Below are 15,150 nucleotides of genomic sequence, written 5' to 3' on the forward strand. Positions count from 1 at the left end.
AACAATAATTATTTAAAATAATGGAAATGTTTCTTTCCCTCACTTTACAGAGTAAATGGGGGTCGTGGATAATATATTGGTAGATTCTGAGCAATAAGTCAGCCTTTTATTTGGTCCTGTTTTTTTTTTTTTTTTAAGAAAAGTACTATGTACAAAGTTACTACTTTAAAGGTTGTAGAGGTTTTTTGCTTGTTTTTTGTCTGTTAATATCTTTCTCCCCGGCTTCCCTCATGGCTCAGTTGGTAAAGAATCCACTTGCAACGCAGGAGACCCTGATTCGATTCCTGGGTCGGGAAGATCTGCTGGAGAAGGGATAGGCTACCCACTCCAGCATTTTTGGGTTTCCCTTGTGACTCAGCTGGTAAAGAATCTACCTGCAATGCGGGAGACTTGGGTTCGATCCCTAAGTTGGGAAGATGCCCTGGAAAAGGGAAAGGCTACCCACTGTAGTATTCTGGCTGGGAGAATTCCATGGACTGTATAGTCCTTGGGGTCGCAAAGAGTCGGACACGACTGAATGGCTTTCACTTCACTTTAGTATCTTTTTCCAATAAAGCAACAGTCTCTAGGGATTTTTTATTTTTTTTTAGCTTAAGGATCATGCCTTTTCAAAGCTTTGTTTTTCTCCAGAACATTATGGCAGAATAGCTCCTATAAGCCATCTGAACTTGAAACCATTTTGCTTCATCACAAAGATTATTATTTTTGAATCCTGAGATGAATTTGTATTGTATGCCGACTTTTTTTTTTTTTTAAGTGTCTCATTGCTCCCACGAGAGTTTGTCTGGAGTCACATTTGTTGTTGGCCAATTAGTTATTGAGAGGAGAAAGGAGTATCTAATGAAGATATATTTATAACACAAGATGAAAATGCCCATTGGTGGGCTTTTATCCCAGTCCCCTAACACTTTTTTAAAAAAACTGTGTGTGAGAGAGTAGCTTAGAAAAATGGATGGACAAACAGGTGGGTTGTGGAGAGGTGTACACCCTATACCAACACATCTGAAGGATCTGACAGACTCTCCTGTGTTGGGGGAAAGGAACCAGAATTCTCTAGGGATAGCACTGCTTTGTAGTTTGAGAAACTGCCTCTCTCCTGCCTTGGTTTTGATATTGCCCTAACCCTACCATTTGCCAAATGTACTGTAGGTTGGCCATTTTTATAAAGTTATGCTGCTGGCAAGAAATTGAATCACATTAAATCAATGATGAATGCTTACAGGTTTCTTATGAGCATTCATTTTACTTTTTTTTTTTTTTAAACTGTCTCTGGCTAGGGTACAGCCTCCAAAATCCTATTTACTTTGCCTAAAAAAAACTGTTATTCTTTTTTTTTTTTTGGTGACTGTGATGCAAGGTTGGGGCATGTTAATTCCCTGACTATGGACTGAACCTGTGCCCCCGCAGGGAAAGCGTGGAGTGTTAACCACTGGACCATTAGGGAATTCCCTAAAAGTACTATTTCATGCAAGTTATAGTAATAATAAGCTTTCTGGAATGGATCCACACGTCAATATTCTAGTCCTGAAATACATCACTCTTGTATTTTAGCATTCAACTTCAGCAGATCTAATATACCGTCATGGTGTATATATAACATGTTCAGTAGTTAAGATGTGTCCAACTCTTTGTGACCCCATGGACTGTAGCATGCCAGGCTCCCCTGTCCTTTACTATCTCCATGAGTGAGTGAGTGAGTGAGTGAAAGTTGCTCAGTTGTGTCTGACTCTTTGTGACCCCATAGACTATACAGTCCATGGAATTCTCCAGGCCAGAATACTGGAGTAGGTAGCTTTTCCCTTCTCCAGGGGGCCAGTTGTATATAATTAAAAGTAAACTATCCCTTCACATTGATTTTCCTTTGTTTCAGTATTCCATTTCAGATTTTTTTGATCAACTGCATTTAAAAAAATGCTCTTAGAAACTTCCCTGATTGTCCAGTGGTTAAGCCTCCACATTCCCCATTCAGTGCACCTGGGTTCAGTCCCTGATCAGGGAACTAAGATTCTGCATACTGCAATTAAGACCTCATGCAGCCACATTAGGAAAACCAAAAATTTTTGGTCAGATAAATGACAGTATTAATGAATGCTTGATATATCAAGCTTTTTCTGAGATGAAATGCAAATGAATCAAGGTTCATCCTTAGCTCTTGAGCCACCTTTAAAGGGATATACGCCTACAGTTTGCATTTCCCCCTTTCCTTTATTAATTTTACATGTTTATTGCAAAAACAAACAAAAAACTTAGCATCTTTAGACTTCCTTCTTTTTTTGTTGTTGGCTGCACTAACCCTATATGTGATCTTAGTTTCCCAAACAGGGGTAGAACCTTGCATTGGAAGTGGGAAGTCTTAACCACTGAACTGCCAGGGAAGTCTGAAGACTACTTAAAAATAAGGCTATTAAAAAAAGATAAAGTCACCCTAAATCCCATCACTGTTAAACAGCCTTTTTAATATAGGCCACCAAAGCTTTTCTTTTGCCCATTTACTTTTCCTCCAGTTTATAATTGTAGGATCACACTATATATGAGGTAATATATCAAAGCTGTTAAAGTATGGTAAAAGTGACATTTTTTTCATTCATTCTCCAAGAACTTTGATCCACATTGCTAACTTCCATGTTGGTTGTACCAGTTAGATTCCAAATAATGAGATACTTTTACAAATAAATATTCCATATGGTACTCTTGAATACCTCTTAGGTAGTTTGCCTTGGTATTTAAAATCAATTCTATTATTCTATTCTTGTTAATGTTCTGGTTCAGATCAGTGGCATAGCCTGGAGCTTTCATCTGGAGATCTAAGAGCAACTGGATCCAGCCCAGCCAGCCCTCCCAGGTGGGATGGGTGGGAGCTTTGGGACAAAACATTGTGATTGTCTCCTCCTTGGATAAAGTATCAAGCAGCCTTATAACCAAGAGAGGGTGTGGCCCCCCAGAACCTGTGGTTTGCAGAACAGAGGGAAAGCATCCCAAAAAGGAGATGGGGCTCATCCAGCCATGAGGCTGTGAGAAGTGAGGCAAATGGCTGAACCCCAAGGGTGTGCATTCTGAGAAGGCACAGTCTACTTTCTGGTGTGTAAAGTTCTAGTTTTCCTGGTTCAGCTCTTGGATTTCACACCATTTGAACTTAAAATACCCCAAGAGAAGTCAGCAGTGAAGCCCTATCCACCACGTAAACCTCAGTGTGGATGAGTCTGTCAGTTCATTTCCTGCAAAGAGCTTCCCTGGCTTTTCTAGTGGCCCAGATGGTAAAGAATCTGTCTGCAATGCAGGAGACCCAAGTTCGATCCTTGGATGAGGAAGATCCCCTGGAGGAGGAAATGGCAACCCATTCCAGTTTCCTGCCTGGAGAATTCCATGGACAGAGGAACCTGGTGGGCCATAGACCATGGGGTCGCAAAGAGTTGGACATGACTGAGCAACCAACACTTCCTGAGAGAGCAGATTTTTCAAGGCAGAAGAGGTGAAAGGAGAAGCTTACTGAATACCAGGGAAAAAGGAAGGGTTATCTACTTCTAGCCCCTCTTCCAGCTATGAGGAGGGGCAAGAAGGGGAAAAACTTGGCCTCAAAATCTTCTCCATGGTGGGTCCCCTTGAAACACAGGCCACAGGCTGGACTAAGAGGAAATTTAGTGTTAAGATCCTCTTTGCATTGCTGGAAGCCTGAAAGGGGAGGCCTGATGGGAGACTGATAAAAGCCTGACTTTTCAGTAAAAATGGAGGAAACTATCTGGGGGAAAAAAAATCTATTATATTACTTATACCACTCTCTCTTCTGTTTATACTCAACAAGTGGTACCACCATCCTCACTTTTGGTCAGTTCAGGAAGCTTGACTTTTTCCTGAGCTTTCATTCTCTTTTTCATTCAGTCACCAGTCCTGTTTATTTTATCTCCAAAATAGCTTGAATTCATTTTCATCTTTCCATCCTCACTGCTAGCATGTAATCATCTCTCATTAATATGGTTACCTTTGGTCTCCATTCAGATACTCTTGTTTCCTTCTCAGCACAACCCATTTTCCGTATCCTCAGAAACTAAGCTTTTCAAAGTATGAGTGGAGTTCGATCATCCTTAACGTGACCCAGTATCCTGTAAGGCTCTATGTGATTTGTTTTTTATCTATATTCCATCCTCATCTCAGGCCATTCTCTTTCTCAAATCTCTGAGCTTGGCCATTCTGGATTTCCTTAGTTTCTTTCAGTTTGATGAACTTTTTGTTCTTTATAAACTTTTTTTTAATCCTTTAGGTCTCAGTTTAAATGTCTCAGAAATGTCTTTAGTCATACCATGTCATTTCCACATTATACACTTTTCTGATATCCTTTCTTGTGTCACATATGATTATAGTGTGGTTGCATTGTGTGTGAACTTGAACTATGATTTTTAAAGTCTTTTTTGTATTCAGAGTTTGAAATGTTAAATCCTCATTTTAGAAAGTCTTGGAGAGAATCACATCATATACAAGCCTGGGATAAAGTTATAAACCAAGGTTGTGTTATCCCATGTTGTTATCACTGAGAAAGTAACAGGCTCTATTCAATACTCTGTAATGGTCTACTGGGGAATGAATCTAAAAAAAAGAGTGGATAGATGTGTATGTGGGCTTCCCAGGTGGTGCTTGTGGTAAAGGACTGCCTGCCAGTGCAGGAGACAAGAGACGTGGGTTTGCTCCCTGGTTTGGGAAGAGCGCCTGGAGGAGGCCATGGCAACTCACTTCAGTATTCTTGCCTGGAGAATCCCATGGACAGAGGATCCTGGAGGGCTACAGTCCATGGGGTTGCAGAGTCGGACACAACTGAAGCAGCTTAGCACAGCACACACATATGTGTATGTATAACTGATTCACTTTGCTGTATACCTAAGTGAAAGTAACACAATATTGTAAATCAATTATACTCCAATTTTTTTAAAAAGTCTCTCTAAAGATAGAAGCAAAGCATTACAAAAATTTGTTTTGCAGTTTTCAACTGTTAATTGTATGAAAGAGACAATTCTGTGGATTGTGAAATGTGTAGCATAGTATAGTGTACTAATTTGACTTACCATACAAACTACAAGCCTGCTGAGAGAAAAAACAGTAAAAGAAATAACAGCCATTCCTTACTAACAGTAACCTCCAAGTAGACAACTATCCTGTTACTTATCTTTGCAAATCAGTCTTTGTCAGTTTTTTTTTTTTTTTTTTTGACCTTGTCACATGGTTTTTGGGATCTTAGTTCCCCAACCAGGATCTAACCCAGGTCCTCTGTAGCGGAAGCAAGGAATACTGACCACTGAACTGCCAGGGAATTCCCATCAGTTACAGATGTTTAAGGTGTATTTTCCTCTGCCAGATTTCAAGCAGTGGCGCATAGGGACCAGGAGTGTCTTACAGTCGGCTACATTCTCACCATCTTAGAATACTCAAGTTGTGTGTTGAAAGGATGGATGGATGAATGGACTCTTACTTGCCCACTTACTACCTTTGTGAATCAGAGGAGAGATTTCCAACTCACTCTTTGGCTAATCGTTTACCTTTTACATTATTTACTGAAATTCCAAACCCTGAGCTTTTCTCCATGGGCATGCCTCGGTCTTTATGCCTCTATGCATTTGCATATGCTGTTAACTCTGCCTGTAATGTTTTTACCACATTTTGTCAGATAATCTATTTCTTTCAAGGTAGCCAAAATGGCTTCTCTTTCTTTTTTACTTAAATCAGATTTAGTTACTTATTTCTCTGTTTCTATTGGCCCTTGTACTTGGTTCCATTGTAGTGCTTAACGTGTTATTTTGATAGCTGTTTCTTTGGTGGCTGTCATGAAGTAAGTGCATAGATTGGTTGGACAAAGAGTTTTTACTTTTTAGTTAATGTGTCATTTGATTTAGTCTTTTGAATGTCATTACTTAGTAGTTTGTAATAAACCTCTGTGCACTACTTCACCTCCTAGTGTACTTCTCCTGGCATCTGGAAAACAGTCATTGTAAGTGTGTGGTTTTGTTTAATTGTGACAGTAATTTTTCTTTGACTAGAAAGTGACAGAATGGGCTTCGTTCCAATTTTTTGTTGTCTCAGTCTGTGTGTTAATTTGAAAATACAGGAGTAGAAAGCAGACATGTTATTTTGAAGTAAGTTAAATTTTTAAAACTTGAGTCAAACATGTTTGTAGTCTACAAAGCTATGAAGAATTTTAGCAGTACTCACATATATATGCTAACTAGGCCACCTAGGCTCTCTGAGCATAGAGGAGAACTTTCTGTTAGTGTAATCCGTGCCACATATTGCCTAATTATTTTCACTATAGTGAAATATATATGAATATATAGTGAAATATAGTATGAGAAGATTAAGTACAGAAAGAGACAGAAAAAGACTCCCTTAGAACCAGGAGTCTATACCTTTTTTTGCCAACACTCTTATTTTAGCAGCTGATTGAATTTCATAGAACTCTGTTTCTCATTTTTTTCCTAAATTTTTATGTTTTTTACTTGTACATTATTTCCAAGTGCCATATAGAACCAGGTCATTTTCTGAAGTTTTTTGAATTATCCTACCCTACAGGAGCTTCTTTTCCCAAGATTATCTGTGGTATCAGGGATATTTCATGAAACAATGGCTCAAAACTAATCTATTTGACAGATACAGTTTCTTGGATAATAGTTTTGAAAATTTCAATCATTTGTTACTTTTTCTTGATTACTCTTTGAAGTCTATTACGAAGTGTTTGTCCTCCCAGGCTTTCATTGCCCTGTGTGGTCTGTTTCTGTGCCTTATCAGAACTGAGGAATATTTATTTTTGTTGTGCTGTAGTAATTAGCATTTTAAAGGAGGGCAGCAGCTGCACATTTCCAAACCAAGATTTAACACGTTTAAAATTTGGATTTTCTGGAGTACTTCTTTATGTAATCATTTTTAGATTAATACTCTACAAAAAAATAGACAATGGCTGCTTCAGGCTTCCCAGAAATCTCTGAAATATGAAATATCTTCATAGAAAAGTAGAGGGCAAGGTTTGGGAAGGGCAGACTCCCGAATGATTAAGAACCAATGTGTCAGATGTTGAATGTTTCAGGCTTCAAAGATGTGGAAATATTGACTAATAAAATGAGAAAATAAAATAACTCGTAACGGAAAGTAGATGAATATAAAGGATGCTTTCAGTTTCTTGTGGTAGAAACCAACTCAAGCCTCTATCAGTTTAGTTCAGTCGCTCAGTTGTGTCTGACTCTTTGCGACCCCATGAATTGCAGCATGCCAGGCCTCCCTGTCCATCACCAACTCCCAGAGTTCACTCAAACTCATGTCCATCGAGTCGGTGATGCCATCCAGCCATCTCATCCTGTCGTCCCCTTCTCTCCTGCCCCCAATCTCTCCCAGCATCAGAGTCTTTTCCAATGAGTCAACTCTTCGCATGAGGTGGCCAAAGTACTGGAGTTTCAGCTTCAGCATCAGTCCTTCCAAAGAACACCCAGGACTGATCTCTTTTAGAATGGACTGATTGGATCTCCTTGCAGTCCAAGGGACTCTCGAGTCTTCTCCAACACCACTTCAAAAGCATCAATTCTTCGGCGCTCAGCTTTCTTCACAGTTCAACTCTCACATCCATACATGACCACTGGAAAAGTCATAGCCTTGACTAGACCTTTGTTGTCAAAGTAATGCCTCTGCTTTTGAATATGCTCTCTAGGTTGGTCATAACTTTTCTTCCAAGGAGTAAGCGTCTTAATTTCATGGCTGCAGTCACCATCTGCAGTGATTTTGGAACCCAAAAAAATAAAGTCTGACACTGTTTCCACTGTTTCCCCATCTATTTCCCATGAAGTGATGGGACCAGATGCCATGATCTTCATTTTCTGAATGTTGAGCTTTAAGCCAACTTTTTCACTCTCTTCTTTCACTTTCATCAAGAGGCTTTTTAGTTCCTCTTCACTTTCTGCCATGAGGGTGGTGTCATCTGCATATCTGAGGTTATTGATATTTCTCCCGGCAATCTTGATTCCAACTTGTGCTTCTTCCAGTCCAGCATTTCTCATGATGTACTCTGCATAGAAGTTAAATAAGCAGGGTGACAGTATACAGCCTTGACGTACTCCTTTTCCCTCTATAAAAATAGAATTTATTGGCTAATGTAACTGAAAAAATGAAACAATTGGAAAATGCTGGCTCCAGGAAATACTGAATCTAAGACTCAAATAGTATCTCTAATTAGGGTTCCTTGCTGTCCCTGCCACATGTTCTTTGTTTTCTTTTACATTGATTTTGTTTTGAGGCATGCTTTCTCCGTCTGTTGAGAAGGATGTCTCTTCAGCTGAGAAGAGATATAATTCTTTCCAAAAACTAGCACGTGTCCCAGAGAGAAGACTCTGATCAGTCAGGTTCAGGTTGTATGCCCAGACCTAGGGAGATGAAGTCCTCACTAGTCAAACTGCATGAGCTGAATAGATTTAGCATGAAACTGGGGAGAAGTTCTTCAAAGGAAGATAGTGTGTGCAGAGTGTCTACTACAGTGATTGAAAAGTTCCAGGATAGATGAAGTAGGTAATAGTAAATTTCATACTAAAACTAGATTGTATTTAGTGATATTTATTTCCTAACAGAATCAACCCTGTATATTCATTGGAAGGACTGATGGTGAAGCTGAATCTCCAATGTTTTGGCCACCTGATGAGAAAAGCCAGCTCATTGGAAAAGACCTGATGCTGGGAAAGATTGAAGGAGAAAGGAGAAGAGGGGGCAGAGGATGAGATGGTTAGATAGCATCAGCAACTCAATGGACATGAATCTGAGCAAACTGGGTGATAGTGAAGGACCAGGAAGCCTGGCATGCTACTGTCCGTGGGGTTGCAGAATTGGACGTAGCAACTGAACTACAAGAACAAGTTTATTTGTGAACTATACATTTTTCTATATGGGTTTTAGTTTTTTTACTCTGAAAATTTTTTCATTTATTCATTCGTTTAACAAATGTTTGAGCACCTGCTATGCACCATTGTCATTCTTTGCACTGGAAATAGAACAGCTGCTGCTGCTGCTAAGTCGCTTCAGTCGTGTCCGACTCTGTGCGACCCCATAGATGGCAGGCCATCAGGCTCCACCATTCCTGGGATTCTCCAGGCAAGAACACTGGAGTGGGTTGCCATTTCCTTCTCCAATGCATGAAAGTGAAAGGTGAAAGTGAAGTTGCTCAGTCGTGTCCGACTCTTAGCGACCCCATGCACTCCAGCCTACCAGGCTCCTCTGTCCATGGGATTTTCTAGGCAAGAGTACTGGAGTGGGGTGCCATTGCCTTCTCTGAAATACAACAGCAAACAAAACAAATCCCTGCCCTCATGAAACCTACATTCTAGCAAGGCAAGGCAGGTAATAAATAAGATAAATTACTGGAATATATAGGACCCAGAAACCCCACAGAGACTGAGCCAGAACTGTGTTTGAGTGTCTTCTGCAGAGGTACGGGTCAGCAGTGACCTGCTGCAGGGGCAGGGGCTCTGGGTGCAGCAGACCTGGGTATAGCATAAGCCCTCTTGGAGGAGGTTGCCATTAACCCCACCCTAGAGCCACCAGAACTTACACAGGACTGGGGAAACAGGCTTTTGGAGGGCATGAACAAAACCTTGTGTGCTCCAGGACCCAGGAAAAAGGAGCAGTGACCTCCACAAGAGACTGACCCAGACTTGCCCGTGAGTGTCCTGAAGTCTCCAGCAGAGGCATGGGCTGTTGGTGGCCTGGTACAGGGTCGGGGGTACTGAGTGACTCCTTAGGTGAGGTGAGGTAAGGTGAAGTCACTCAGTCATGTCCGACTCTTTGCGACCCCGTGGGCTATAACTACTGGGCTTCTCCGTCCATGGGATCTCCAGGCAAGAATACTGGAGTGGATTGCCATTTCCTTCTCCAGGGGATCTTCCCGACTCAGGGATCAAACCCGGGTCTCCCGCATTGGAGGCAGACACTTTAACCTCTGAGCCACCAAGGAAGCTCCGTACATGGAGGTAATGAAGATAAGGGCATGAAGGAGGTTGCCATTATCTTCATTACCTCCACCATAGTTTGGCCTCAGGTCAAACAATAGGGAGGGAACACAGCCCTGCCCATCAACAGAAAATTGGATTGAAGATTTACTGAGCATGGCCCTGCCCATCAGAACAAGACCCAGTTTCCCCCACAGTCAGTCTCTCCCATCAGGAAGCTTCCATAAACCTCTTATCCTTATTCATCAGAGGCAGACAGAATGAAAACCACAGTCACAGAAAACTAACCACACTGATCACATGGACCACAGCCATGTCGAATTTCATGAAACCATGAGCCATGCCATGTAGGGCCACTCAAGACAGATGGGTCATGGTAGAGAGTTCTGACAAAATGTGGTCCACTGGAGAAGGGAATGGCAAACTACTTCAGTTTTCTTGCCTTGAGAACCCCATGAACAGTATCAAAAGGCAGAAAGATTGGATAGTTAAAGATGAACTCCCTGGGTCAGTAGGTGCCCAGTATGCTGCGGGAGATCAGTGAAGAAGTAACTCCAGAAAGAATGACGAGATAGAGTTAAAGCAAAAACAGCACCCAGTTGTGGATGTGACTGGTGATGGAAGTAAAGTCTGATGCTGTTAAGAACAGTATTGCATAAGAACCTGTAATGTTAGGTCCATGAATCAAAGTAAATTGGAGGTGGTCAAACAGGAGATGGCAAGAGTGAACATCAACATTTTAGGAATCAGTGAATGAAAATGGACTGGAATGGGTGAATTTAACTCAGATGACCATTATATCTACTATTGTGGGCAAGAATCCCTTAGAAATGGAGTAGCTCATAGTCAGCAGAAGAGTCTGAAATGCAGTACTTGGGTGCAATCTCAAAAATGACAGAATGATCGCGATTCATTTCTAAGGCAAACCATTCAATATCACAGTAATCCAAGCCTGTGTCCCAACCAGTAATGCTGAAGAAGCTGAAGTTGGATGGTTCTATGAAGACCTACAAGACCTTCTAGAACATTGTCCAAAAACGATGTCCTTTTCATTATAGGGGACTGGAATGTGAAAGTAGAAAGTTAAGAGATCCCTGGAGTAACAGGCAAATTTGGCCTTAGAGCACAGAAGGAAGCAGGACAAAGGCTAACGGAGATCTGCCAAGAGAACGCACTGGTCAGAGCAAACACCCTCTTCCAACAACACAAGAGATGGCTCTGCACATGCACATCACCAGATGGCCAACACAGAATCAGATTGATTTTATTCTTTGCAGCCAAAGATGGAGAAGCTCTATACAGTCAGCAAAAAGAACAGGAGCTGACTGTGGCGCAGATCATGAACTCCTTATTGCCAAATTCAGACTTAAATTGAAGAAAGTAGGGAAAACCACTAGACCTTTCAGGTATGGCCTAAATCAAATCCCTTATGATTATACAGTGAAAGTGATAGATTCAAGGGATTAGATCTGATGGAGTGCCTAAAGAACTATGGATGGAGGTTCGTGATACTGTCCAGGAGACAGTGATCAAGACCATCCCCAAGAAAAAGAAATGCAAAATGTCAAAATGGTTGTCTGAGGAGGGGTTACAAATAGCTGAGGCAAAAAACTAAAGGCAAAGGAGAAAAGGAAAGATATACTCATTTGAATGCAGAGTTCCAAAGAATAGGAAGGAGAGACGAGAAAGCCTTGCTAGTTAGTGATCAATGCAAAGAAATAGAGGAAAACAATAGAGTGGGGGAAAACTAGAGGCCTCTTCAAGAAAATTAGAGATACTAAGGGAACACTTTGTGCAAAGATAGGCACAATAAAGGACAGAAACGGTGTGGACCTAACAGAAGCAGAAGATATTAAGAAGAGGTGGTAAGAATACACAGAAGAACTATACAAAAAAGATCTTCATGACTCAGATAACCATGATGGTGTGATCACTCACCTAGAGCCAGACATCCTGGAATGTGAAGTCAAGTGGGCCTTAGGAAGCATCACCACGAATAAAGCTAGTGGAGGTGATGGAATTCCAGTTGAGCTATTTCAAATCCTAAAAGATGATGTTGTGAAAGTGCTGCACTCAATATGCAAGCAAATTTGGAAAACTCAGCAGTGGCCACAGGACTGGAAAAGGGCAGTTTTCAGTCTAATCCTAAAGAAAGGCAATGCCAAAGAATGCTTAAACTACCGCACAATTGTGCTCATCTCACATACTAGTAAAGTAATGCTCAAAATCCTCTAAACCAGGCTTCAACAGTATGTGAACCATGAACTTCCAGGTGTTCAAGCTGGATTTAGAAAAGGCAGAGGAACCAGAGAGCAAATTGCCAACATCCATTGGATCATGAGAAAAGCAAGAGAGTTCCAGAAAAACACCTGCTTCTGCTTTATTGACTATGTCAAAGCCTTTGACTGTGTGGATCACAACAAACTGTGGAAAATTCTGAAAGAGATGGGAATACCAGACCACCTGACCTACCTCTTGAGAAATCTGTATGCAGGTCAGGAAGCAACAGTTAGAACTGGACATGGAACAACAAACTGGTTCCAAATTGGGAAAGCAGTACATCAAGGCCGTATATTGTCACCATGCTTATTTAACTTACGTGCAGAATACATCATGCAAAATGCTGTGCTGAATGAAGCACACGCTGGAATCAAGATTGCTAGGAGTAATATCAATAACCTCAGATACGCAGATGACACCACCCTTATGGCAGAAAGTGAAGAAAAGCTAAAGAGCCTCTTGATGAAAGTCAAAGAGGAGAGTGAAACAATTGGCTTAAAACTCATCATTCAAAAAACTAAGATCATGGCATCCAGTTCCATCACTTCATGCCAAATAGATGGGGAAACAATGGAAACAGTGACAGACTATATTTTGAGCTCCAGAATCACTGCAGATGGTGACTGCAGCCATGAAATTAAAAGATACTTGCTCCTTGGAAGAAAAGCTATGACCAACCTAGACAGCATATTAAAAAGCAGTGTCATTGCTTTGCCAACAAAATCTGTTTAGTCAAAGCTGTGGTTTTTCCAGTAGTTATATATGGATGTGAGAGTTGGACTATAAAGAAAGTTGAGTGCCAAAGAATTGATGCTTTTGAACTGTGGTGTTGGAGAAGACTCTTGAGAGTCTCTTGGACATCAAGGGATCCAACCAGTCCATCCTAAAGGAAATCAGTCCTGAAAATTCATTGGAAGGACTGATGCTGAAGCTGAAACTCCAGTACTTTGGCCACCTCATGCGAAGAGTTGACTCATTGGAAAAGACTCTGATGCTGGGAGAGATGGGGGGCAGGAGGAGAAGGGGAAGACAGAGGATGAGATGGCTGGATGGCATCACTGACTGAATGGACATGAGTTTGAGTAAGCTCCAGGAGGTGGTGATGGACCGGGAAGCCTGGCGTGCTGCTGCCCATGGGGTTGCAATGTGTCAGACGTGACTTAGTTACCAAATTGAACTGATGGTGTTTTAGATGAGGATAAGTGCGATAGAGGAAGAAACAAGAGAAGTAGTGAGTGGGTGTTGCAGTTTTAAATATGATGGGTAAAGAAAGTCTTAGTAAGAAGCTAACATTTGAACAAAGATATTAAGGAGGTGAGAACAGAATGAGACATCTAAATATCTGAAGGAAGAGTGTTAGAATGATGTCAAATAAGTAAGAGGAGGATTGATTACATTAGTCCTGCGGAGGCTGTGGTTAAGGACTTTGGAAGAATGAAATCAAAGTATTTTCAGCATAGGCATACGCTGATGTGATTTTTAGAAACTGTCACCCTAACTACTGTGTGGAAAATGCATTGTAAAGGGGCACAGGTGGAAGTAGGAGGCCAGTTTGGAAAAGACTGCTGCTGCACTTATCCAGGCAGTGGATAATGGTGGCACAGAGCAGGGTGGTGGTGAAGATGGAGAGGAGTGGTCAAACCTGAAGGTAGACTTGCCAAAGGATTGGATTGAAGTAGAATTTTGAGCCTGAGCAATTGACTATAGTAATTTAGTGAGCTAGGTAAGACCAGGAGGAGCAAGCTTTGACATGTCAAGTTTAAGGTTCCTTTTTTTTCTCTCTTTAATTAATTATTTATTTTTGGCTGTCTTTGTTGCTACATGCAGGCTTTCTCCAGTTGTGGAGAGTGGGAGCTATCTGTAGTTGCAGTGAATGAGTTTCTCTCATTGCGGTGGCTTCTCTTGTTGTGAAGCACCAGCTCTAAGGAGCCCTCAATAGTTGTGGTTTGAGGGCTTTAGGACACTGGGCTTCGTTGCTCTGCAGCATGTGAGATCTTCCTGGAGCAGGGCTTGAACCCTGGCATTGGCAGTTGGATGCTTATCCACTAGACCACTAGGGAAGCCCTAAGGCTCTTATTAGACATTCAGATGAAGTTGTCCAGCGGGCATTTGAACATTGCAAATCTAGAATTCAGATCTGGGCTAGAGACTGAGTTAGAAATTTGGAGGTTGTTAGCATTCATTTAGCATTTAACATTACGGTCACTAGGTAACAAGAAGAAACGACGAAGAAAAAGAGTTGTGCAGAGACTGAGCTTACCGGCGTTAAGAAAGTGGGGACAAGAGGACGAATGAAGACCAAGAAGGAGCAATCAGCAAAGTGGGAGGAAAACAAGGAAAAGATCAAATTGGGGGAAATTTTTTTAAGGAGAAATGAGTAGTCAGTTGCCAGATGATGCAGATAAAACAGTTCATAAAACAAGATGAAGAGAGATTCATTGATAACTCCATAATGAGAGTGATTTTAGTAAATTTGATTAATGGAGGTATTTCTAGCACATGCTAGCACATGGTTCAGGTAATTTAGAAGACTGTTCATTATTCAGAGAATCATTTAATATATATTTATTGATATTTCATTATTCTGTACTTTTCTGTTTTACATGTTATAGGCTAAGTTAAAAGATTTATATATTTTCTTTGAAATGCATATTACAATGAAGTAGATACATTTTCATAAACATTATTTTGTCATCTTTTCCCTTCTATATTTGGAGATTTTTAAACCTTAATTTAAAAAAAAAATTTTTGGCCATGTTGTGAGGCATGTAGGGTCTTAGTTACCCTGACCAGGGATCAAACCCATGCTCCCTGAGTAGAAGTACAGAATCTCAAGCACTGCACTGTCAGGAAAGTCCCCTAGACCTTTCCATGAGACTGTTTTGAGTAGTTAATGCCTAATTGTGATTCTTGA

At 41.0% G+C, this 15,150-nt stretch overlaps 1 protein-coding gene across 7 annotated transcripts in view; it reads left to right on the forward strand.

The window, feature by feature from the left end:
• The window catches only part of SPAG9 (sperm associated antigen 9), a 152,299-nt gene that overhangs the window by 19,709 nt on the left and 117,440 nt on the right, over window positions 1–15,150 (forward strand). The gene's annotated exons all lie outside the window — the stretch shown is intronic.

The sequence above is a fragment of the Ovis canadensis genome, chromosome 11 (genome assembly GCF_042477335.2).
Source record: "Ovis canadensis isolate MfBH-ARS-UI-01 breed Bighorn chromosome 11, ARS-UI_OviCan_v2, whole genome shotgun sequence".
In the NCBI taxonomy this organism is placed as follows: domain Eukaryota; kingdom Metazoa; phylum Chordata; class Mammalia; order Artiodactyla; family Bovidae; genus Ovis; species Ovis canadensis.